Here is a 22,932-nt window from a genome sequence, read left to right as displayed (position 1 = left end):
CCTCAGTGTTCTGTACAGGGCTCTGAATGTGCCCAGTGTAGCTACAATGTATCCCTCAGTGTTCTGTATAGGGCTCTGAATGTGCCCAGTGAAGCTACAATGTATCCCTCTGTGTTCTGTACAGGGCTCTGAATGTGCCCAGTGCAGCTACAATGTATCCCTCAGTGTTCTGTACAGGGCTCTGAATGTGCCCAGTGAAGCTACAATGTATCCTTCAGTGTTCTGTACAGGGCTCTGAATGTGCCCAGTGCAGCTACAATGTATCCCTCAGTGTTCTGTACAGGGCTCTGAATGTGCCCAGTGTAGCTACAATGTATCCCTCTGTGTTCTGTACAGGGCTCTGAATGTGCCCAGTGAAGCTACAATGTATCCTTCAGTGTTCTGTACAGGGCTCTGAATGTGCCCAGTGTAGCTACAATGTATCCCTCAGTGTTCTGTACAGGGCTCTGAATGTGCCCAGTGAAGCTACAATGTATCCCTCTGTGTTCTGTACAGGGCTCTGAATGTGCCCAGTGAAGCTACAATGTATCCCTCAGTGTTGTGTACAGGGCTCTGAATGTGCCCAGTGAAGCTACAATGTATCCCTCAGTGTTGTGTACAGGGCTCTGAATGTGCCCAGTGAAGCTACAATGTATCCCTCAGTGTTGTGTACAGTGCTCTGAATGTGCCCAGTGCAGCTACAATGTATCCCTCTGTGTTCTGTACAGGGCTCTGAATGTGCCCAGTGCAGCTACAATGTATCCCTCAGTGTTCTGTACAGGGCTCTGAATGTGCCCAGTGAAGCTACAATGTATCCTTCAGTGTTCTGTACAGGGCTCTGAATGTGCCCAGTGCAGCTACAATGTATCCCTCAGTGTTCTGTACAGGGCTCTGAATGTGCCCAGTGTAGCTACAATGTATCCCTCTGTGTTCTGTACAGGGCTCTGAATGTGCCCAGTGAAGCTACAATGTATCCTTCAGTGTTCTGTACAGGGCTCTGAATGTGCCCAGTGTAGCTACAATGTATCCCTCTGTGTTCTGTACAGGGCTCTGAATGTGCCCAGTGCAGCTACAATGTATCCCTCAGTGTTGTGTACAGTGCTCTGAATGTGCCCAGTGCAGCTACAATGTATCCCTCTGTGTTCTGTACAGGGCTCTGAATGTGCCCAGTGCAGCTACAATGTATCCCTCAGTGTTCTGTACAGGGCTCTGAATGTGCCCAGTGAAGCTACAATGTATCCTTCAGTGTTCTGTACAGGGCTCTGAATGTGCCCAGTGCAGCTACAATGTATCCCTCAGTGTTCTGTACAGGGCTCTGAATGTGCCCAGTGTAGCTACAATGTATCCCTCTGTGTTCTGTACAGGGCTCTGAATGTGCCCAGTGAAGCTACAATGTATCCTTCAGTGTTCTGTACAGGGCTCTGAATGTGCCCAGTGTAGCTACAATGTATCCCTCTGTGTTCTGTACAGGGCTCTGAATGTGCCCAGTGCAGCTACAATGTATCCCTCAGTGTTGTGTACAGTGCTCTGAATGTGCCCAGTGTAGCTACAATGTATCCCTCAGTGTTCTGTACAGGGCTCTGAATGTGCCCAGTGAAGCTACAATGTATCCCTCAGTGTTCTGTACAGGGCTCTGAATGTGCCCAGTGAAGCTACAATGTATCCCTCAGTGTTGTGTACAGTGCTCTGAATGTGCCCAGTGAAGCTACAATGTATCCCTCAGTGTTGTGTACAGGGCTCTGAATGTGCCCAGTGCAGCTACAATGTATCCCTCAGTGTTGTGTACAGTGCTCTGAATGTGCCCAGTGCAGCTACAATGTATCCCTCAGTGTTGTGTACAGTGCTCTGAATGTGCCCAGTGAAGCTACAATGTATCCCTCAGTGTTGTGTACAGTGCTCTGAATGTGCCCAGTGTAGCTACAATGTATCCCTCAGTGTTGTGTACAGTGCTCTGAATGTGCCCAGTGTAGCTACAATGTATCCCTCAGTGTTGTGTACAGTGCTCTGAATGTGCCCAGTGAAGCTACAATGTATCCCTCAGTGTTCTGTACACATGCTCTGAATATGCCCAGTGTAGCTACAATGTATCCCTCAGTGTTGTGTACAGGGCTCTGAATGTGCCTATGTTAAGAGCTCAGTGTAGCTACAATTTTTCCCTCAGTGATTTTTTCTCCTTGATTCTAGTTAAGCATCTTGTTTAGAAATCTCCCAACTAAAAGCTGTTTTTACTTTTGCTATTTTCAAGTACACATTTTTTTTTTTTTTTTAACAAAGGAAGTTGCTCTTTAAGCACTGCCAGAGGCAAGTCCCAAAGGGATGCGGCTGGCCACAGGAGCATGCTTACAGCAGCAGCCGAGCGCCTCCAGACAAGCAGAAGCAGGGTTGTCAGCAGCCCAGGAAAGAAAGGCTGGTTACCTGGATGGATGCGCCGTGAGGGCTGAGGTCAGCTGGGGTGGAGTGCTGGAGTTGGCTCTCCAAGGAGAAGTCTTCTCTCCAAGACGGATATGCTCGCAGGGTATTTCAGCAAGGGCTGACCTGCTAGCCTGGTTGACGCATGTGCGTAGCTGGGTGACTCTGGAAACCTAAGCCAAAATGCCAGAGAAGCCAAGTTAGGTTGTCCCAGGGAGGGGTAGGGCTGCCACAGGCGTCTGCTTTCTGTTCCCTTCCAGGTTGTACAACAGGATCCTTTCTGTTATTACTTTCGCAGTTTAACACTCTCGGAAGAATCTCCGAGAGCTCTCTGAACAGAGAGAGGCATTCTTTGCCACGGGGATTAGAATCTCGTGGTCTTTCTTCAAGTCAGAGGAGGCATTTGCTGATTTTCCCCCAAATGAGGAAGCAGTTGCCTTAAAAATCTCTCTTGAAGACTGTTACTCGACGGCCCTTAAATTTCGTTGTTTTTTGTTTCTTTCTCCTGGCGCCTGTCTTAGAAATAAAGGTGACAGAAAATAACTCTGACTTCAGCAATGACTACCGCTCTCAGCATACAATGGCTTATATAATTATTACTGTATAATTATATGTGCCAAGTCCCTTTGGATTTTATGCTTTTTTTTTTTTTTTTTTGCTTTTTTTCCTCTACTGATCGTTAGGGAGCACAATATTTTCACATTGTGCCAAGGCATACATTTCAGGCTGCTCTAGATGTAAAATGATGCTTTTTAGAAACTTTTCCAAATAAGGATAACTTTGTGCAAACTTCTAGGTGTTCAGTCACAGAAAAAAATATCCATCCTTAGATTCCCTTGAGATTTTTTTTTTTTTAACAGTCTACAGCCTAAATATTTATTTTGCTGTTTTGATTTGAGGCTCACACTTACAAAATACCCTCTTATAAATTACACAGCTGTCAAAGTTCTTTATGAGTTTAACAGATTGAAAGGACAAAGCATAGGTTTAAATTTTTTTAGGAATACTCCTCTGTGTCAAGCCTACCAAATTCTAGTGCAAAATTTCTGCTAGGACATATGTATGCAATGCATAGGTAATTTTAATCAAAGAAAGAAATGGAGAGAGGGAGGAAGGACGGGAAGAAAGGAAGAAAGAGAAAGGGAAGAAAGCTTCCCAAAGGGGACCTCTTACAGTTACAGTTATACTGGAAGAAAAAGAAATGGTAATATTTCCAGAAATAGAAGTAAGCTAAGTTAAAAGGGAATTAGCTAAAATGATGAGATAAGGCCTTTGAAGGCATCCCCTGCACGTTTGGGACATCTTTCTAAACTCTTGCAGTTGTTTTTGAACAAACTCAGCAGAAAGGGAGCCAACTTCTAGTATGCAGATGAAAGCTCCCAGGAGACCCGAAGTTCAGCCAAACTTTCACCGTTCAGAGATAAGGAAGTATCTCTCCCCTGCAGCCCTGTTGGCAACTGGGGCAGATAACTAACTCCTTATGGGGGGAGGACCATCCTGTGTACTGTAGGGTGTTGAGTAGCTTCTGGTCTCCACCTATTAGATGCCGGTAGCTCCCCTCCTCCCCCCGTGTGACAACCAAAAATATCTCTAGACATTGCGCTGTGTCCCCTGGAGGGCAGAGTCCCCTCGGTGGAGAACCACTAGTGAGAAGATTTTTTTGTTTTTCCAGCTTAAGACATTTTTATTGTGCTTTAAGCAAAAGTTTACAATTCAAGTCAGTTTCTCACACAAAAAGTTATACACATTGTTATGTGACCCTAGTTGCTCTCCCTGCAATGAGTCAGCACACTCCTTCTCTCCACCCCGTGATTCCTGTGTCCATTCAGTCAGCTCCTGTCCCCCTCTGCCTTCTCATCTCCCCTCCAGATGTGAGAAGGTGTTTCCCAGATGACAGCACAATACTTGTTACAACACTGCTGGCTGACCCGTTTCAAATTCCTTCTTTCTCAGACTCTTGAGGCATCACAACTGGAACCCAGGTCGAGGCCCGAATCCCAGACAAGTGAGCACCAGACTTAGAGCTCTTAGCTCTTAGCCCAAACACACTTTGTATGGCGGCATTTATAACACAGCCATCAAAAAAGCAACACTGTCCTGTAACGATTAATGTGCTCAACTGCTAACCAAAAGGACAGAGGTTTGAGCCCACCCAGAGGCACCTCGGAAGAAAGGCTGGCAGTCTGCTTCCAAAAAAATCAGCCATTGAAAGCCCTGTGGAACACAGTTCTGCTCAGCACATGGGGTCACCATGAGTTGGGGGTCGACTCGAAAGCAAGTGATTTTTCCTACAAACATAAATAAACCAAAAAAAAAAAAAACAAAACCGAGTGCCGTCAAGTCAATTCCGACTCATAGCGACCCTATAGACAGAGTATAACTGCCCCGTAGAGTTTCCAAGGAGCGCCTGGCAGATTCAAACTGCTGACCCTTTGGTTAGCAGCCGTAGCACTTAACCACTACACCACCAGGGTTTCCAAACATAAATAAATAAATATATAATATGCAAACAAAGTTATATATAAACTCATACATATACCCACCACCCGTCTATTAGTTTGTCATATGCTGTGTGTTGTGGCTCGTGTGTTGCTGTGATGCTGGAAGCTATGCCACCAGTATTTCAAATACCAGCAGGTCACTCATAGTGGACAAGTTTTGGAGGAGCCTTCAGGCTAAGACAGACTAGGAAGAAAGGCCTGGAGATCTACTTCTGAGAAATCGGACCAAAAAAAACTCTACAGAGCACAGTTCTACTCTGATACATGTGGGATATCCGGGAATTAGAATCGACTCGAAGGCAACTGGTTAGGTGTGGGCGGTGTAAATGGTTAATGCAGTTGGCTGCTAGTTGAAAGTTTGGCGGTATGAACCCACCCAGCGACATTGCAGAAGAAAGTCCTGGCAATCAGCTTCTGTAAAGATCACTGCCATGAAAACTTTATAGAGCGCAGTTCTCCTCTGACACTCATGGGGGCGCCATGAGTCGAAATCAACCCTAATGGCAACTAATGCTTGGAACTAAGTAACCTCATGACTCCTGAATGGTCAACTTCTGCCACCACACAATTTGGTCACAGCAAACCTATACTCTGAGTGCCTACAATGATGACTTTGCAGGGTTTCTCCTCAGGGGCAATAGATGTTCCAGCAGCCCCTGGGTGCCCCTCCCAGACCAGTGAGCACTCCTGAGTCTCTCAGAAGATGGGGACTCATGCTGCTGCTTCCAGGCTGTCCTGGGGACTCTTGGAGGCTGGGCGGGGCCCCCACTAATCAAATAAGGCACACACATGATCATGGTTTTCCTCGGGGTCTCTCAGCTCTCCCAGGGCCCCAGCTGGGAGATGGAGCAGGGGCCCCTTTATATCTCCAAGTGAATCCCACACTGCTCAGAAAGCAGAGGGAAAAGATGAGACACCTGGAACAGGAAGACACCCCAACGTCCATCTTTCTCAACCCACTGCTTCATTCTCCAATGTGCTTGTCTTTGAATCCTTTCTGTTTGTTTTGTCTCCTTGCCATCAACTCAGAGAATTAATGCTACTTACTCCCACCCCCAGTGAGACTGATTTATCCTCCCTCTTCTATTCTGCCTTCCTTCTTTGTTTCCTTCTATGACCCATCGATCATCTATCCATCCACCCACCCACCTGGCCACCATTCCTTCCTTCCTTCCATAATTCATCCATCCATCCATCCAACCAACCTTCCAACCATCATCCATCCATCCATCCATCCATCCATCCATCCATCCATCCATCCATCCATCCATCCATCCATCCAACCATCATCCATCCATCCATCCATCCATCCATCCATCCATCCATCCATCCATCCATCCATCCATCCATCCATCCATCCATTCCCCTTTCTTTCCTTCCTCTCTCCCGCCCTTCCTTCCCTCATCTCCCTCTCCTTCCTTTCTCTTCCTCATTTTATCCTTCTTTTCCTCCTCCTCCTCTTTCTTCTTTGTATTCCACTTAGGTTAGCTTTATCCTGAGTTGTGGTTTAAAATTTTACTCTCAAGGCATATAAAGGGAACAACTCCTTGTGGCAAGAATTAGCCTTCTGCAGCCGGTCACTATGTTCTTTCCTTGAAAAGGCAATACTTGAGAATTTTCGGGGATCATAAGAAATTTTCATGTGGGTTACATACAAGAAGACAATCTTAAAATCCCTGTTCCCAAAATAATTAATTTGGCTTTGATGTTATTAGGAATATATATATTTTATGCTTTTAAGAATATATATAGTATATATAGTCTGTCTCTCTGTATATATGGAGACCCTGGTGGTGGAGTGTTAAGAGCTACAGCTGCTAACCAAAAGGTCAGCAGTTTGAATCCAGGATTGACTTCATGGCAGTGGGTCTCTCTGTTTCTATCTCTGTATAGATAACCTGTTGCCATGGAGTCGATTCAGACTCCTAGTGACCCTATAGGACAGAGTAGAACTGCCCCATAGAGTTTCCAAGGAGCATGTGGTGGATTTGAACTGCCGACCTTTTGGTTTGCAGCCCTAGCACTTAACCACTACGCCGCCAGGGTTTCATACAAAAGAAATTTTTTTTTTTTTTATAATTAGATAGATGATAGATAGATAGATAGACAGACAGATAGATAGAATTCACTTACTCCATTTTAAAAATTTCCCATTGATATGATTTTGGCGTTTTTTTTTTCCACTGAAGATTTACGATAGGCAGTAAAAGGTCAGGAAGAGAGGTATTTTGGCTTTACTGAAGAATTTAGATTTCCAAGAGATTAGATCTGATAGTTACAATGTTAACCAGTAAGGGCACTTTTTTTTTTTCCTCCTGTGGAAGAATGACCTGGCGATCTGATTCCCTAAAGATTGCAGCCAAGAAAGTGGTATGGGGTGGTTCTACTCTGTAATACACAGGGTTGCAATGAGTAGGGGTTGACTCCAGGCAGCTGGTTTTGTTTTTGTTCTTAACAATCTTTATCAAAATGGGAGGTAAGAAGAGGAAAAGTCTGCTAAAGTCATCTTTGTTAGAAACCAGAAAATGAAGTTCTTCTGGGGAGGAAGAGCTGTGGTTACAGGAGTCTGGATGTCATTTCTGGGACTCTTTGTTCAGAGAAGCAGAGCAAATACAGAGGAAAACCTCTACGGTTGTTGTTGGATGGGAATGTCTCTCCTGGCAATGGGGCGGTGAGGGCCCCGAGCTTCCTCACAGCCCTTACAGACCCCGAGGAAAACATCTGTTGGCGTGACAGCTGGAGGCGAGGGTTGTAACTGGCTTGGACGCATCACTTTCCGTTTTTATTTCACTTCTTATTACAATATTTTATTGCGTTTTTGGTGAACGTTTATACAGTCAATGAGGTTCCCATTCACTTTTCCTTTTTTAACCTCTGAGATTCATTCTGTGATTTCAAAAAATACCCGTGTGCCCCCTGTTTAGCAGGCAGCCGGATGTCAGGGTTCCCGCAGCCCGGCCCTGTTTCAGAAATGTCTGCAGCTGTTTGTGCAAATTACCGGTTTAACTCTGTCCCTGAGTTTCTGAATCAGCAGCTTAGGGTTGGGCTCAGATTTCTTCTTTTTCTTTTTAATCTTTCTATTTGTTTGTGCGCGTCTGGGCTTGGAAACAGCTGTTTTGCAGTATTAATCTCGGAATTAGCTCTTTCCTGCCGAGCTTTCTGCTCCAGACATTTTGAAACGAATAAATTGAACATTTGTGTGTGTGCATGGGTGTTTATACACACACACATTGTACATGTTTACGTATGTACATACACACACATACAGTAATTGTTGTTGTTAGCTGCCGCCCAGTTGATTTCAACTCATAGTGACCCCATGTGACAGAGTAGAACTGCCCCATAGGGTTTCCTAGGCTGTGATCTTTACAGGAACAGATTGCCAGGTCTTTCTCCCAAGGAGCTGCTGGGTGGGTTTGAACTGCCAACCTTTTGGTTAGCAGAAGAGTGCTTAACTGTTGTGCCACCAGGGCTCCTCGTATAGCTTGGCGTCAGCTGCTGTTCAGTCGTCCCTGATTCATGGAGACCCAGTTCTCAATGGAACAAAACACTTCCTGGTCCTTCACCATCCCCGTGATGGTTTGTGGATGCTTGTGATCCGCAGGGTTCTCAGCGGCTGGTTTTTCTAAAGTATGTTGCCAGGCCTTTCTTCCTAGTCTGTCTGAGTCTGGAAGCTCCGCTGAAACCTGTTTAGCACCCTAGCAACACACAAGCCTCCAGTGACGCATAGGTGGTGGCCGTGGATGAGACTCACTGGCCGGGATTCCATCCCGGGTCTCTCCCATGGAAGGCGAGGGTTCTACCACTGACCCACCCCTGCCTGACAATTTGCAGGGAGACTTTAAATCCTACTTTTTATCAAGCAAATGATGCAGCTTGAAGGATCCTGCCTGCAACAGATTAAAAGGTGGATCTCAAGCTTGTAAGGTGTGTCTGCACAGAGAGCTGGGTCTGGGGTTTGGGGAAGAAGGGGTTTATTTGCGAAGCAAACATGTCCTAGTTTGTTTATTAATAAAAAAGCGGTTAAATCCCATGTCTGTTCTTTTCTGGGAGGCCAGGTCTGTAGGTAGTTGAGTGTACTGGTTCTTGTTCAACACCACCTGGGATCAAACCACTTACTACCTTGGGCAGGTAACACACTCAATTTTATCTACTCTCAGATATGCGCTTTTTATCTCCACTTTTTCTCTCATTTAAAAAAATTGTGGTGAAATAAATGTAACATAAAATTTACCATTTTAAAGTGAACAGTTCAGTGACATTTAGTACTGTGATTAATGTCTTCGCCTGGTGTCATGGGCTGAATTGTGTCCCCCCCACATATCTGTCAACTTGGCCAGGTCATGATTCCCTTGCACGATCGTGTGATTGTCTACCATTTTGTCTTCAGATGTGATTTTCCTCTGTGTAGTGAATCCTCTCACTATGATGTAATAAGACGGATTAGTGGCAGTTATACTGATGAGCTCTACAAGATTAGATAGTGTCTTAAGCCAATCTCTTTTGAGATATAAAAGAGAGAAGCGAGAAGAGCGACATGGGGACCTCATACCACCGAGAAAACAGCACCTGGAGCAGAGCGCACCCTTGGGACCTGAGGTTCCTGCGCTGATGCTCCCAGGCCAACGGAAGACTGAGGCGTCACAAGGACCTTCCTCCAGAGCTGACAGAGAGAGAAAGCCTTGCCCTGGAGCTGGCTCCCTGAATTTGGACTTGTAGCCTACTAGACTGTGAAAGAATAAACTTCTCTTTGTTAAAGCCATCCACCTGTGGTATTTCTGTTATACCTGCACTAGATGACCAAGACACCTGGAGAAACAAAACCAGTAAAGGGTGTGTATAAATATCTATATAAACAGATTCAAATCAAGTAAATGGGTCACGAGGTTGTAGAGGTTGGAATGTCCCAAATCCTTAGGTCAGGCTGGGGACTTTTGATACATGGAGCTGCAGGGGCTGGTGAACCCAAGATCAGTAGATCAGACAGCAGGGTTCTTGCTCACAGACTGTAAAGACCAATGAATCCCAAGACTGACAGGTAAGAAAGCAGATAACTGCTAGCTCAAGTCCCAAGAACTGGTGGTCAGAGGAACGGGAGCCAGCTGCAGGATCCAGAGAGAGCCAAAGCCCTCGAGCCTTACCAGAATGTCCACTTATATTTCTTGCAGACCACTCCCCAAAGGAAAGTCCCTTTCAACTGATTGGCTACTCGCGGCAGATCCCATCATGGAGGTGATCACACCATCATACGAGTGCCAAATTACATCATAACTGCCAAACCACTGAGGATCACGGCCCAGCCAAGTTGACACACAATCTTGGGAGGTATGTAAGTTTGGTAGTTATGTAATGATGTAGTTATCCTTCATTTTGTGATATAATGTAATCATCTCCACGATGTGATCTGATGTGATCAGCAAATCAGTTCTAAGGGGAGTTACCTTGGGGGTGTGGCCTGCTTCCAATATATGTGGACTTTCTGGCAAAGCTGGCTGGCTTTTTCTTTGTCTGGATTCTGCATTCGACTCCTCATTGTCTGACCTCTGGTTCTTGGGACATGAGCCAGCAGTCTGTGGTATTGCCTGCTGATCTTGGGTTCCTCAGCCCTGGGAGCTGCATGAATCAGGAGAAGCCTGACACCTGACCCATGGACTTGGGACTTTTCAGCCTCCACAATTGCATGAGCTATTTCCTTGAGATAAATCTCTCTCTCTCTATATGTGTGTGTGTGTGTCTGTGTGTGCACATGTGTATATACATACCCCATATGTATAGAATCCTTGGTGGTGCAGTGGTTAAGACCTTGCTTACTAAGCAAAAGGCTGGCAATTCAAATCCACCAGCTGCTCCTTGGAAACTCTATGGGCAGTAATATGTATCTCTCTATATAGATAAATATAGATAGATAGATAGCTATAGATAAATGGGGCCCTGGGGGTACAGTGGTTAAGTGCTTGACTGCTAACCAAAAGGCTGGCAGTTCGAATCCACCAGCAGCTCCTTGGAAATCATGTGGGGCAGTTCTACTCTGTCCTGTAGGGTTGCTATGAGTTGGAATCGACTCGATGGCAATGGGAATATATACAGATAAATATAGGTATCTATAGATATATAGATACGCTTCACTGGTTCCACTCCTCTAGAGAACCCAGCCTAGGACAAGTACATTTTCAGTGTTGTACAGCCATCATCTCTACCTATGTCGTGAATTGAATTGTGTCCCTCAAAAATATGTGTCAGCCTGGTTGGGCCATGATTCCCATTGTGTGGTTGTCCTCCATTTTGTGACTGTAATTTTATGTTAAAGAGGATTAGGGTGGGATTGTAACACCCTTACTCAAGTCACATCCCTGATCCAATGTGATGGGAGTTACCTTTTATCTTACAGGAGATAAAAAGAAGGGGAAGCAAGCAGAGAGAAGAGGGGATCTCACACCACCAAGAAAGCAGTGCCGAGAGCAGAGTGCAACCCTTGGACCTGGGGTCTTTGCGCAGAGAATTCCTAGTCCGGGGGGAGGATTGATGAGAAGACTGACAGAGACAGAAAGCCTTCCCCTGGAGGTAATGCCCTGAATTTGGACTTTTAGTCTACTTTACTGTAAAGAAATAAATTTCTTTTTGTTAGAGCCATCCACTTGTGGTATTTCTGTTATACCAGCACTAGATGACTAAGACAATCTAGTTTCAGAATTTTCCATCAACCCCAAAGAAAACCCCCATACCCATTAAAAGGGGCCCTGGTGGTGAGATAGTTAAGTTTGGTGGTTCAAACCCACCAGTAGCTCCTCAGGAGAAAAGATGACCACCTGGGAAACCCTACGAGGCAGTTCTACTCTATCTTATAGGGTCTCCAGGAGTCGAAATCAACTTGATGGCACACAACAACAACATACCCATTAAACAGTCACTCTCCATTATCCACCTGTCTTAGTCATCTAGTGCTGCCATAACAGAAATATCACAAGCGGATGGCCTTAACAAAGAGAAATCTATTTTCTCACAGTCTAGTAGGTTACAAGTCCAAATTCAGAGCATCAGCTCCAGGGGAAGGCTTTCTTGCCCTGTCGACTCTGGAGGAAGGTCCTTGCCCTCAATCTTCCCCTGGTTGAGGAGCTTCTCAGGCGCAGGGACCCTGGGTCCAAAGGACGCCCTCTGCTCCCTGCACAGCTTTCTTGGTGGTATGAGGTCCTCAAGTCTCTGCTTGCTTCCCTTTCCTTTTATCTCTTGAGAGATAAAAGGTGGTGCAGGCCACACCCCAGGGAAACTTCCTTTACATTGGATCAAGGAGGTGACCTGAGTAAAGGTGGTGTTACAATCCCACCCTAATCCTCTTAACATAAAATTACAATCACAAAATGAAGGACAACCACAGAATACTGGGAATCATGGCCTAACCAAGTTGATACACACATTTTTTGCGGGGCATAATTCCGTCCGTGACACCATCTCCCTCTGGAAATCTGCTTTCAGTCTCTATGAATTTGTCTCTTCCGGGCTTTGAATATAAATGGAAAAATACAGTATTTGTCCTTTTGGTACTGACTTATTCCACTCAGTGTAATGTCTTCAATGTTCATCCATGTTGTAGTACATACCAGGACTTCATTTCTCTTTACGGTTCAATAATATTCTATTGTATGGACAAACCAGGTCTCTGGATGATGCCAACGGCTTGCACTCGGCTACTGTTAGAAAGGTTGACTGTTCAAACACTCCTGAGGTGCTACAGAAGAAAGACCCGGGCTCCTTGGAAACCTCAGGGGGAAGTTCTACTCTGTCCTGGAAGACTAAGTGTCGGAAGCGACCCGACGGCAATGGGTTTGGTTGTTTGGTTAGAGTTTTTGTTAATGGCGGTGGAATAATCTGGAAAAGGAGAGTGAGAACGGTTGCATAGCTTGAAGAATGCAATCAGTGTCACTGAATTGCACCTGTAGAAATTGCCGAATTGGCACATGTTGTGTATAATTGTATCACAATAACGATAATAAGAAATATGCCCTTCATTCATTGTGAGCCCTTTGCTTGCCTCTCTGGAAGTTACTTAGCCTTGGCGTGTATTATTGTAGGTTGTTGGCTTGTCTGTCTTTTTCAGGAGAATTTTCATATTTGCATCTCTGCTCACCCTCATCGAGCCCCTCTTTTATTTATGATACATGCCAAACCAAAAAAAAAAAAAAAACAACAACCAAGCCTGTTGCCATCGAGTCGATTCTGACTCGTAGCGACCCTATAGGACAGACTAGAACTGCCCCATAGAGTTTCCACGGAGAGGGTGTTGGATTTGAACTGCTGACGTTCTTGTTAGCAGCCGTAGCACTTTACCACTAGCCACCAGGGTTTCCATGGTACACACAACTAGGCTTTAATAAATGGTGAAATTAAACAAGGAAAGCTTCCGTTAGAAAAGTGTTTCTTAGTGAATTGCCAACTCAAGCTTGCACAAAGGGTGTTATGGGTTGAATTGTGTCCCCTGAAAATACGTGTGGTAAATCCTAACCCCTATTTTTTGTTTTATACCTGTGGAGGAGCCCTGATAGCGCAGTGGTTAAGTGCTATGGCGGCTAACCAAAAGGTCAGCAGCGCAAATCTACCAGCTGCTCCTTGGAAACGCTATGGGGCAGTTCTACTCTGTCCTATAACGTTACTGTGAGTTGGCATCGACTTGAAGGCAGTGGGTTTATTTATTTTTTTTATAGCTGTGGGTGTCATCCCATTTGGGAATAGGTTTTTTTGTTATGCTAATGGGTCCATCTCAGTGTAACCCGTTATCCTCATCGAGTTAATTTCGACTCATAGCGACCCTATAGGACAGAGTGGAACTGCCCCTAGGGTTCCCAAGGAGAGGCTGGTGGATTCAAACTGCTGACCTTTTAGTTAGCAGCCGAGCGCTTAACCACTGCACCACCAGGGCTGCCAGTCAGTGTAGGGCGTGTCTTCATGCAATCACTTTGAGACTAACAAGGAGAAGTTTAGACACAGAAGAAAGCAGACACGGAGAGAAGACCCACACGGTCAGAAGATGACAGAGACAGACCAGTCTACCAGCCAGGAACTCCAAGGACGGCTGGCTAGAGAGGCTGGGACCAGAACCTTCCCCCAGAGCCAATAGAGAGAGAAAGAGAGATAGAGAGAGAGAGAGGCTCCCCTAGAGCTTGCACACTCAATTAGAACTTCCAGCCTCCTGAACTGTGAGAAAATAAATTTCTGTTTGTTAAAGCCACCCCCTCGTGGTTATTTCTGTTACAGCAGCACTGGAGAACTAAGACAAAGGATGTACCCGTGTTGCAATACTTCCATCTATAAATGCAGCTAACGAACTCTCTTACCTAAGACCTGTGCACGCCGGCTTAATGATGGGATGTCTGTAAGATGTACTTAGACTGAAAGATAAAAGCTACAGTGCAAAGCATGGAGTAATATCTAAAATGGTGATATCCACCTTAATCTTGTTCTATTCCCTCCTCCATCCTTCCAAAGCCTAACTGTGGCCGTTAGTTACATTTTATAAAATTTATCTTGGGGGAAAATATATTCGATTTCATTAAATTCCTTTAAGTATAGATGCACATTTAGTACCAGTTGAAAGGCTTATAGGTAAGTAGGTATACACAACCCTCCCAGTAGGTGATGCTTAGCTATAAAAATAATTGATGGGCTGGGGTATTGACCCACCTGGGCACTTAATTGATATTTAATGATAATGGTGATGACACTGACCTAGAATTCTGGCAGGAGCTCCGTCTTGCAGGACCAGCGTCCACAAACGTAGAAGCCGAAGAAGCAACTTGCTGCAAGTAAGTAAATGGGCTAAGTTTATTATAATTCTAGCTGTGTGGGTTTGTTTTTTTTAACGATCAGCACGGTTGGAAGCGGACAGCTGATTATTGCTTTTCTCAAGTCATATTATTGTGCAATTTCTAGAATTTTGTGGAAAAGGAGTCATACAGTATATGCTCCTCCAGCTGGTTTTGGCTTTACTCAGTATCGTCTTTCTGAGATCCAGGGAGGAATGCTGTCGTCTGTATCCGTAGTTGGTTCCTTTTTATGCTGGATAGTGGTACATTGCATCCTGGCTGTTCCACAGGTGGTTTATCCATTCGCCTGCGGGTGGGCACTGTTGTGGTTGGTCGGCTCCGACTCACGGCCACCCCACGTACAACACAGCAAATCGTTGTCTGGTCCGGCGCCATCTTCACGACCATTGGCACGTTGGAGTCCATTGCTGCGGCCATTGAGTCCAGCCATGTCATGGGGGGTTTCCCTGATTTTTGCTGAGCTAACACAGACTGCACACTGGAGGAGCCAAATTCTAGTTTCTGCAGTGGATTTTAGAGCGATCTGTGGCATTCAAGTTTAAGAATATTTGCCATTTTTATGGAGACAATTAAGCAGGCTTTGAAAGATGATGGAGGTGGATGACGGTGGGTTGGTAGTAGATTTATGAAGCCTGTGTGAATAAGGTTGGAAACCCAAAGATTTGTTTCTTATTTTTTGAGAGGGCATCTATTATAATCACTGAAGGCAGGGGTGATGCAGCACATCCCATTGCAACAAATAAATGAAAATTCTATATTATTATTTTGTCTGCTTTTACAAATCGAAGTTTGACATATATACCAATACAACCGGTTGCTGTCGAGCCGATGCTGATTCGTAGTGACCCTGGGTGACAGAACAGAATCACCCCACAGGGTTTCCAAGGCTGTAATCTTTATGGAAGCAGACCGCCATGTCTTTCTCCCTTGAGCAGCTGGTGGGTTCAAACTGCTGACCTTTAGGTTAGCAGCCAAGGACTTAACCACTGTGCTACCAGGACTCCTTCTGGACGTACTTAGTATAAAATAATAGTTTTTGCCACTTCAGAGGCTAGGATTTCCTTATGGTAAATTTACTTCATATTGGCTATATTTTAATTTCTTATTGGTAGTGTTTTTCTTACCTGTTGCATCAATTCCAACTCATAGCAACCGTATAGGACAGAGTAGAACCTCCCCGTAGGGTTTCCTAGGCTGTAATCTTTACAGAAGCTGACTGCCACATCTTTCTCCCATAGAGTGGCTGGTGGGTTTGAACCGCCAACCTTTCATCTAGCAGCCAAGCGCTTAACCACTGCACCACCAGGGCTCCTTACTGTTTGTCAGAGTAAAAAGCAAAGAATTAGGTGTGTGGAATCTATTTCATTCAATGTAAAACTTGGTTTATTCCGATGGCTAAAAAGAAAAACAATGCTTTTAATAACAGACTCATTTAAAAGTTTTCCATATCGTTTAATATTCGCCTTTATGATGCCTAACCACAGCATCCCCAAAATATTGAATATTAGGCAGTTTGGGGAAAGCTGGTGAATTTCTGTGAATCTCTAGAAAGCTTTAGGAACCACTAATACAACATGGAATCGTACGAGAAAACAATAATCGGACTGTATGAAATTCGATCCCGTAGTGAGTTACTAAAATAAGATAATTAAGAAACGGTCTAACTTTTAATTATGATAATATTTAGTTACAGATAATAGAGTAGACCCATAGGGCTTGCATTCTAAATCATGGCCCTTGGCCGAGGGAGTCAGAAACTTGAATCATTAATATCCAGCCTTTGGTGTCACACAAGAACACAATGTCACGTTAGTTCAGGTGTTCTCGGGGGAGGGGAGGAGGGGGAGAAGAGGTTATATTGCCCCCCTCCCCAGGGGACGCTTGGCAACTTCTGAAAACATGTTGTCAGAAATGTGGGAGCTGCTGGCATCTAGGGGGTGGAGGCCAGAGGGAACGCTGAACATCCTACAAGAAAGAATCATCCACCCCAAAATGTCAATTTATCTATATCTTTCTATCTTATTTATCTGTCATCTACTATCTACCTACCTACCTACCTAATATCTATCTACTTGTCTATCTATCTTATCTATCCATCCATCTACCCATCTCTCTACCTATTCATCCATTATCTATCATTTTTATTTATCAATATCTGTTTGTCTATTATATCTATCATCTGCCTACTTGATATCCATCTTATCTGCCTATCTAAATATCCAACCCTCCCTCCCTCCCCCATCCCCCACCCCCATCCCCCATCCCTCCCTCCATCCATCCCACCATCCCTCCATTCCCCCATCCCCCCTCCCTCCCTCCATCCATCCCTCCATCCATCCCTCCCTCCATCCACCCCTCCCTCCCTCCCTCCATCCACCCCTCCCTCCCTCCATCCCTCCCTCCCTCCATCCCTCCCTCCCTCCCTCCAACCCTCCCTCTCTCCCTCCCTCCCTCCCTCCCTCCGTCCCTCTGTCTGTCCGTCCATCCGTCCGTCCGTCCGCCCCTCCATCCTTCTATATCTATGGGAGAGGTTTGCAACCAATGACTCTGATCACCAGGGGACACTTGGCCATGTATGGAGACATTCTGGATTTCACACTGGGAGGGCAGGTCGTACCGGCCTCTGGTGGGCAGAGAGCAGGGAAGCTGCTCAACACCCTCCAGTGCACAGGAGGACCCCCACCCCAGAGAATCACCCAGCCCCAAATGTCCGCAGTGCCAAAGCTGAGACTCTTGCTCTGGTGCCGTCTGCCTGGTTCTCTAAGCTGGCTCACATCCCCAGCCACGCATATGCCTTGAGCTCTGTGTCTGTAAATGGTACCAGGGCATCTCCACTTTAGCTGATGAGGAAAGGGGGCTTCATGAACCACCCCCGTCCCCAAGTTTGGGTTCCGAGCACATAGCAAAGAGGGAAGCAGGGGCAAAAATAAGAAGCGTGATAGGTCCTTTTCTCTACTTGAAGACACAAACTGCTGGATTCTGCTGAACGTCTTCCCTGGGTTATAATTATAAACACTGATTACTCCTATCCAGCTGACTTTGGGGTCCAACACTGAGAACTGAGCTGCACTGAGGGTCTTACTATGCGAGTGTGTTATGGGTTTGTATATGTTCGCAGGCTCTCCAGGTGTGTGTGGGAAGGAAGAAAGAGATTTCTCTTTCATTTAAACAGCACAGGCACTACGGGAGTAGTTTGACACCTAGAGTATATTCTATCCAATCCCAAACCAAACCTGTTGCTGTCCAGTCAATTCCGACTCATAGTGACCCTATAGGGCAGAGTACAACTGTCCCATAGGGTTGGCTGGTGGATTTGAATTGCCAACCTTTTGGTTAGCAGCCTAGCTCTTAACCACTGTGCAACCAGGCCTCCAGAATATGTTAGTTAATAGATGAAGTATTTTTCTTATTAATGGGCGGGCTGCATTTGAATTTATTATTGCTGCTAACTTGCCGTCGAGTTGGCCATGACTCATGGCAACTCCACGCACAACGGAACAAAACATTGCTTGGTTCTGCACCATCTTCACTGGTATGCTTGAGTCCATTGCTGTGGGCGTTGTGTATTTTGAATGCCTTCCAACCTAGAGGAGTCCCTGGCTGGCACAAACTGTTAATCATTGCCTACTAATCAAAAAGTTGGTGGTTTGAATCCACTCAAAGGCATAGAAAGAAAGGCCTGGCTATCCACTTCTGAACGGTCACAGCCTTGAAAACCCTATGGAGCACAGTTCTACTCTGTAACACGTGGGGTCACCATGATTTAGAATTGACTCGATGGCAGCTAGCTTGGTTTTATTTGTGGTCCAGTCTAGAAGTCTCATCTTCCAGGATTATAGCAGACCATATTCTGCTGTAACCCGTAGGGTTTTCATTGGGTGATTGTCAGAAGTAGATTTCAAGGCCTTTCTTCCTGGTCTGTCTTGGTCTGAATTTACTAAAAATAAAATAAATAATTATATTTATTTATTTTTATTTACTAGTTGACTTTAAAATACAGGTCTTTTCTCCTGTAGCTGATTGAATCTGTGTACAAGTGGGTCTAATGATATTAAGGCTGTTTTTCCTCACTGAGAAGTGCTGAAGGTCAAGTTGGTGATATTCAGGTCACCAGGTGGTTTCCTTGGATGAAAAGGCTTGTAAAACTAATTATTATTTTTACTTCACCTGTGGCTGGGAAATGCCTTATGGGATTATACAACTTCAGTCAGAGGGGACCAGGAAATCGCTGAGTCCATTCCATTTGTTTTATTATACGAAGTCTTCCAATCCATGAGCACAGAATGCCCTTCCACTTAGCTATAGGACAGAGTAGAACCACCCCATAGAGTTTCCAGGGAGCTCCTGGTGGATTTGAACTGCCGATCCTTCGGTTAGCAGCCACAGCACTTAACCACTACGCCACCAGGGTTTCCTCCACTTACGTAGGTCTCTTTTATTCTCTTGTACTAGTGTTTTGTAATTTCCTTTGTGTAAGTCTTTTCCATCCCTGGTTAGGTGTATTCCTAGGTATTTTATCCTTTGGGAGGCTATTATAAATGGTATTGTTTTCTTGTATGGAATTCTCACTGTTTGTGTGAAGGAACACAACAGATTTTTGTGTGTGGATCTCACAACCTGCAATGTTGCTGAATTCTTCTATCATATCCAGAAGACTTCTTGTGGATTCTTTGGGATTTTCTATGTATAGGATCACGTCACCCGCAAGTAGGGATAGTTTTACTTCTGCCTTTTCACTTTGAACACACTCTGTTTCTCCTTCTTGCCTTATTGCTTTGGCTAGGACTTCTAGTACAATATTGGATAAGAGTGGTGATGATGGACGTCCTTACCTTGTTCCTGTTCTCAAGGGGAAGGATCTTAGTCTTCCTCCATTGAGAATAATGTTGGTGGCTGGTTTTGGATAAAAGCCAAAAAACCAAACCCACTGCCATGGAGTCGATTCCAACTCATAGCCACCCTGTAGAGTTTCCGAGGCTGTAAATCTCTATGGGAGCAGACTGCCACATCTTTCCCCACTAGTGTTTTCAAACTGCCAACCTTTCATCAGTTGCTTTACCACTGTGTCACCAGGGCTCCTAGGTTTTGTGTATATGTCCTTAATTATGTTGAGGAATTTGCCTTCTGTTTCTATTTTGCTGAGAGTTTTTATCAGGAAAGAGTGTTGGATTTTATCAGGTGCCTTTTATGCATGGTCTTAGTCATCTAGTGCTGCTATAACAGAAATGCCACAAGTCGATGGCTTTAACAGAGAGAAATTTATTCTCTCACAGTCTAGGAGGCTAGAAGTCCAAACTCAGGGTACCAGCTCCCAGGAAGGCTTTCTCTCTCTGTCGACTCTGGAGGCAGGTCCTTGTCATCAGGCTTCCCTTGGTCTGGGAGCATCTCAGCCCAGGAACCTCAGGTCCAAAGGACGCGCTTTGCTCCCGGCACTGCTTTCTTGGTGGTATGAGGTCTCCCTGTCTCTCTGCTTGTTTCTGTCTTTTATATCTTGAAAGAGACTGGTTTAAGATGCTATCTAACCTTGTAGATCTCATCAATATAACTGCCACTACTCTATCTCATTACATCATAGAGGTAGGATTTATAACACTTTGGGAAGTCACATCAGAAGATAAAATTGTAGACAGTCCTATAATACTGGGAATCATGACCTAGCCAAGTTGACAGACATTTGGGGGGGATGAAATTCAGTCCATGATATGCATCGACTGAGATGATCATGTGATTTTTTTTCTTGGTTTTATTTTATGTGGTGAATTACATTGGTTGATTTTTCTAATGTTGAACCATCCTTGCATGCCTGGTATGGATTCCACCTGATCACGATGATGTATGGTTTTCTTAATGTGTGGTTGAATTCTGTTCATTCCTCTTATTTTCAAAGAAACATTTTTAAGTCCAACCCCTTTATTTTAAAAGGAAACAACCAGCAGCCCAGAGAAGAAGCTTTGCAAAGGCCACAGGGTGAATTAATGTGAAATCAGCAGCACCCGAGATGAAAACCACAGTCTGCCTTTTAAGGGGGTGAGGAGTCTTATACAGAAGCATTCCTAGGGGCCTGTAGGGGTAGTGAGAATGGATGACCACTCACAGATTGGAGTGTGGGCTTCAGTGGCCCCAAGGGTGGTCAGCTGCCTGAGCAATCATGTTGGAGAGGCCGAACATGAGATGATGATCCTAAGAATTTCTTCTTGGCTAATTTACACATACATGGACGCACACACGTGCGCACACACACACACAAGCCTGAGTCGGAAGCCTCATCTGGAACCTCAGCTCTTCAATTAACCAGCTTCGGGAAAGGCTTTTAAACTCTCTGACTTTCAGTTCCCTCTCCCGTAACATGGGAGGGTCACAGTTAACCCTCTAAAGAAGGCAGGGAAAGATATTTTGAGATCAAATGGGAAAATGCGTGTGGAAATGCCTTGGACATTATACCAAAAAACAAATTAAAAAAACCCAAACCCTTTGCCATTGAGTTGACTTCCACTCATAGTGACCCTGTAGGACAGAGTAGACTTGCACCCACAGTCTCCAAGGAGCTGCTGGTGGATTCGAACTGCTGACCTTTTGGCTACCAGCTGAGCTAAGTCTTATACATTACCGTTATAGCAGGGTTATTAATTCCCATTATATGCCACCTGTGTTGTGAGGTGTGTAACCTCACAAACTTTAAGTGGTTTGACAATCCTAAACCATTGCTGTCAAATTGATTCCGACTCATAGCGACCCTATAGGACAGAGTAGAACTACCCCATAGGGTTTCCAAGGAGCAGCTGGTGGATTTGAACCACCGACTTTTGGTTAGCAGTCGAGTGCTTAACCACTGTACCACCAGGGCTCCTTTTTGAAGTCCTAGACAGAGGCGTAAAGGGTGTGCCTGACCCAAGCCATGGTCTTTTTAGTTACCTACATGTATGCAAAAGCTGGACAATGAAAAGGGAAGACAGAGAATTGACGCATTCAAATTGTGGTGTTGGTGAAGAACATTGAATATACCGTGGGCTGTCAGAAGAACGAACAAATTAGTCTTAGAAGAAATAGAACCAGAACACCTCTTAGAAATGAGGATGATGAGACTTCTGCTCACTTACTCTGGACACGTCATCTGGAAAGACCAACTGCTAGAAAAGGACAGCATAAGCGAAAACGAGGGAAAACCTCCATGAGATAGATTGACGCAACAGCTGCAACAATGCAATGAAACACACCGACGATCAGGAAGGTGGTGCGGGACCGGGCAGCGTTCCGTTCTGTTGTACGCGGGGTCGCCAAGAGTGGGAGCCAACTCAACCGCCACTAACAACAACAAAAGATGGGGAGTGTGCAACGAGTTAGATTCTTATAAAAGGATCGTAATTACAGCTGCTAAAACATAGCCTCCGGTGACTATAGCAGGTCAGAGCTGGTCGTGGTTATGGATCTTAACGTTCGGAGCACTGGCCACTTAGGCAGCAAAGGTGCTGTGGACTTGCCGTTTGCAAAAACCACACGTTGCAGCAGAATACCAAGAATAACATAGGTCTGATGTAAGTATCTGTTGGATACGTGCCTGTCGGTTTATTATTTATTTTAGTGACTCTGGAATGAGGAGTTTCCTTTTTTTTTTTTTGAATCCTGGGTGCTTTTATTGTAAACTGTAGGTAGATTAGAAAAACCAAGTTCATTTGTCCATGTTTGTGCTTAGTCTAATCTTATGAGCACAAAGATTCACCTTGCCTTTAACTTTCTGTTCTTAAACGCTTTTTTGGAAATGCTTGATTTTAGCGGCTTTTGCCTCGTGACTGCTGACATATTTACAACTACCATAAATTGTTTTAATTCACCAGTTAGGAAATTCTTTGCCTGGAGACTTCTCCTCCCTCTATACTCGCTGGTTTGAGATAAATTTTTGTGATCCCTATAATAACTTTTTTTCCCTTTTATTTATTTATATTGTGCTTTCAGTGAAAGCTTACAGCTCAAGGTAGGTTCTCAGACAAAAATTTATACACACTTTGTTATGTGACCCCAGGTGCTCTCCCTATAATGTGACAGCACACCCCCTCCTTTCCACCCCAGATTCCCCGTGTCCGTCCAACCAGCTCCTGTCCCTTTCTGCCTTCTCGTCTCGCCTCCGGACAGGAGCTGCCCATTTAGTCTTGTGTATCTACTTGAGCTGAGAAGCACACTCTTCATGGGTATCATTTGATGTCTCATAGTCAGTCTAATCTCTGTCTGAAGAG

The 22,932-nt window shown here is 44.9% G+C and overlaps 1 protein-coding gene and 1 long non-coding RNA gene across 3 annotated transcripts in view; one reads left to right on the top strand and one right to left on the bottom strand.

The window, feature by feature from the left end:
• ARSL (arylsulfatase L) overlaps positions 1–2,497 on the bottom strand; it is a 50,033-nt gene extending 47,536 nt beyond the window's left edge. For both annotated transcript variants that reach the window (XM_049871753.1, XM_049871754.1), the window contains exon 1: positions 2,395–2,497. The gene's annotated coding sequence lies outside the window, so the exon portion shown is untranslated. The remainder of the gene's footprint in view (positions 1–2,394) is intronic.
• Positions 1–11,511, top strand: part of LOC126068964 (uncharacterized) — a 62,187-nt gene extending 50,676 nt beyond the window's left edge. The window contains exons 2-3 of the long non-coding RNA XR_007515785.1: positions 10,058–10,214; positions 11,278–11,511. This is a non-coding gene — a long non-coding RNA (uncharacterized LOC126068964). The remainder of the gene's footprint in view (positions 1–10,057; positions 10,215–11,277) is intronic.
• Positions 11,512–22,932: the final 11,421 nt, after the last annotated feature.

The sequence above is a fragment of the Elephas maximus genome, chromosome X, assembly GCF_024166365.1.
Source record: "Elephas maximus indicus isolate mEleMax1 chromosome X, mEleMax1 primary haplotype, whole genome shotgun sequence".
Classification (NCBI taxonomy): Eukaryota; Metazoa; Chordata; class Mammalia; order Proboscidea; family Elephantidae; genus Elephas; species Elephas maximus.
Note: the sequence above shows the minus strand (reverse complement) of the source record. Positions and strands in the feature narration are given on the sequence as shown.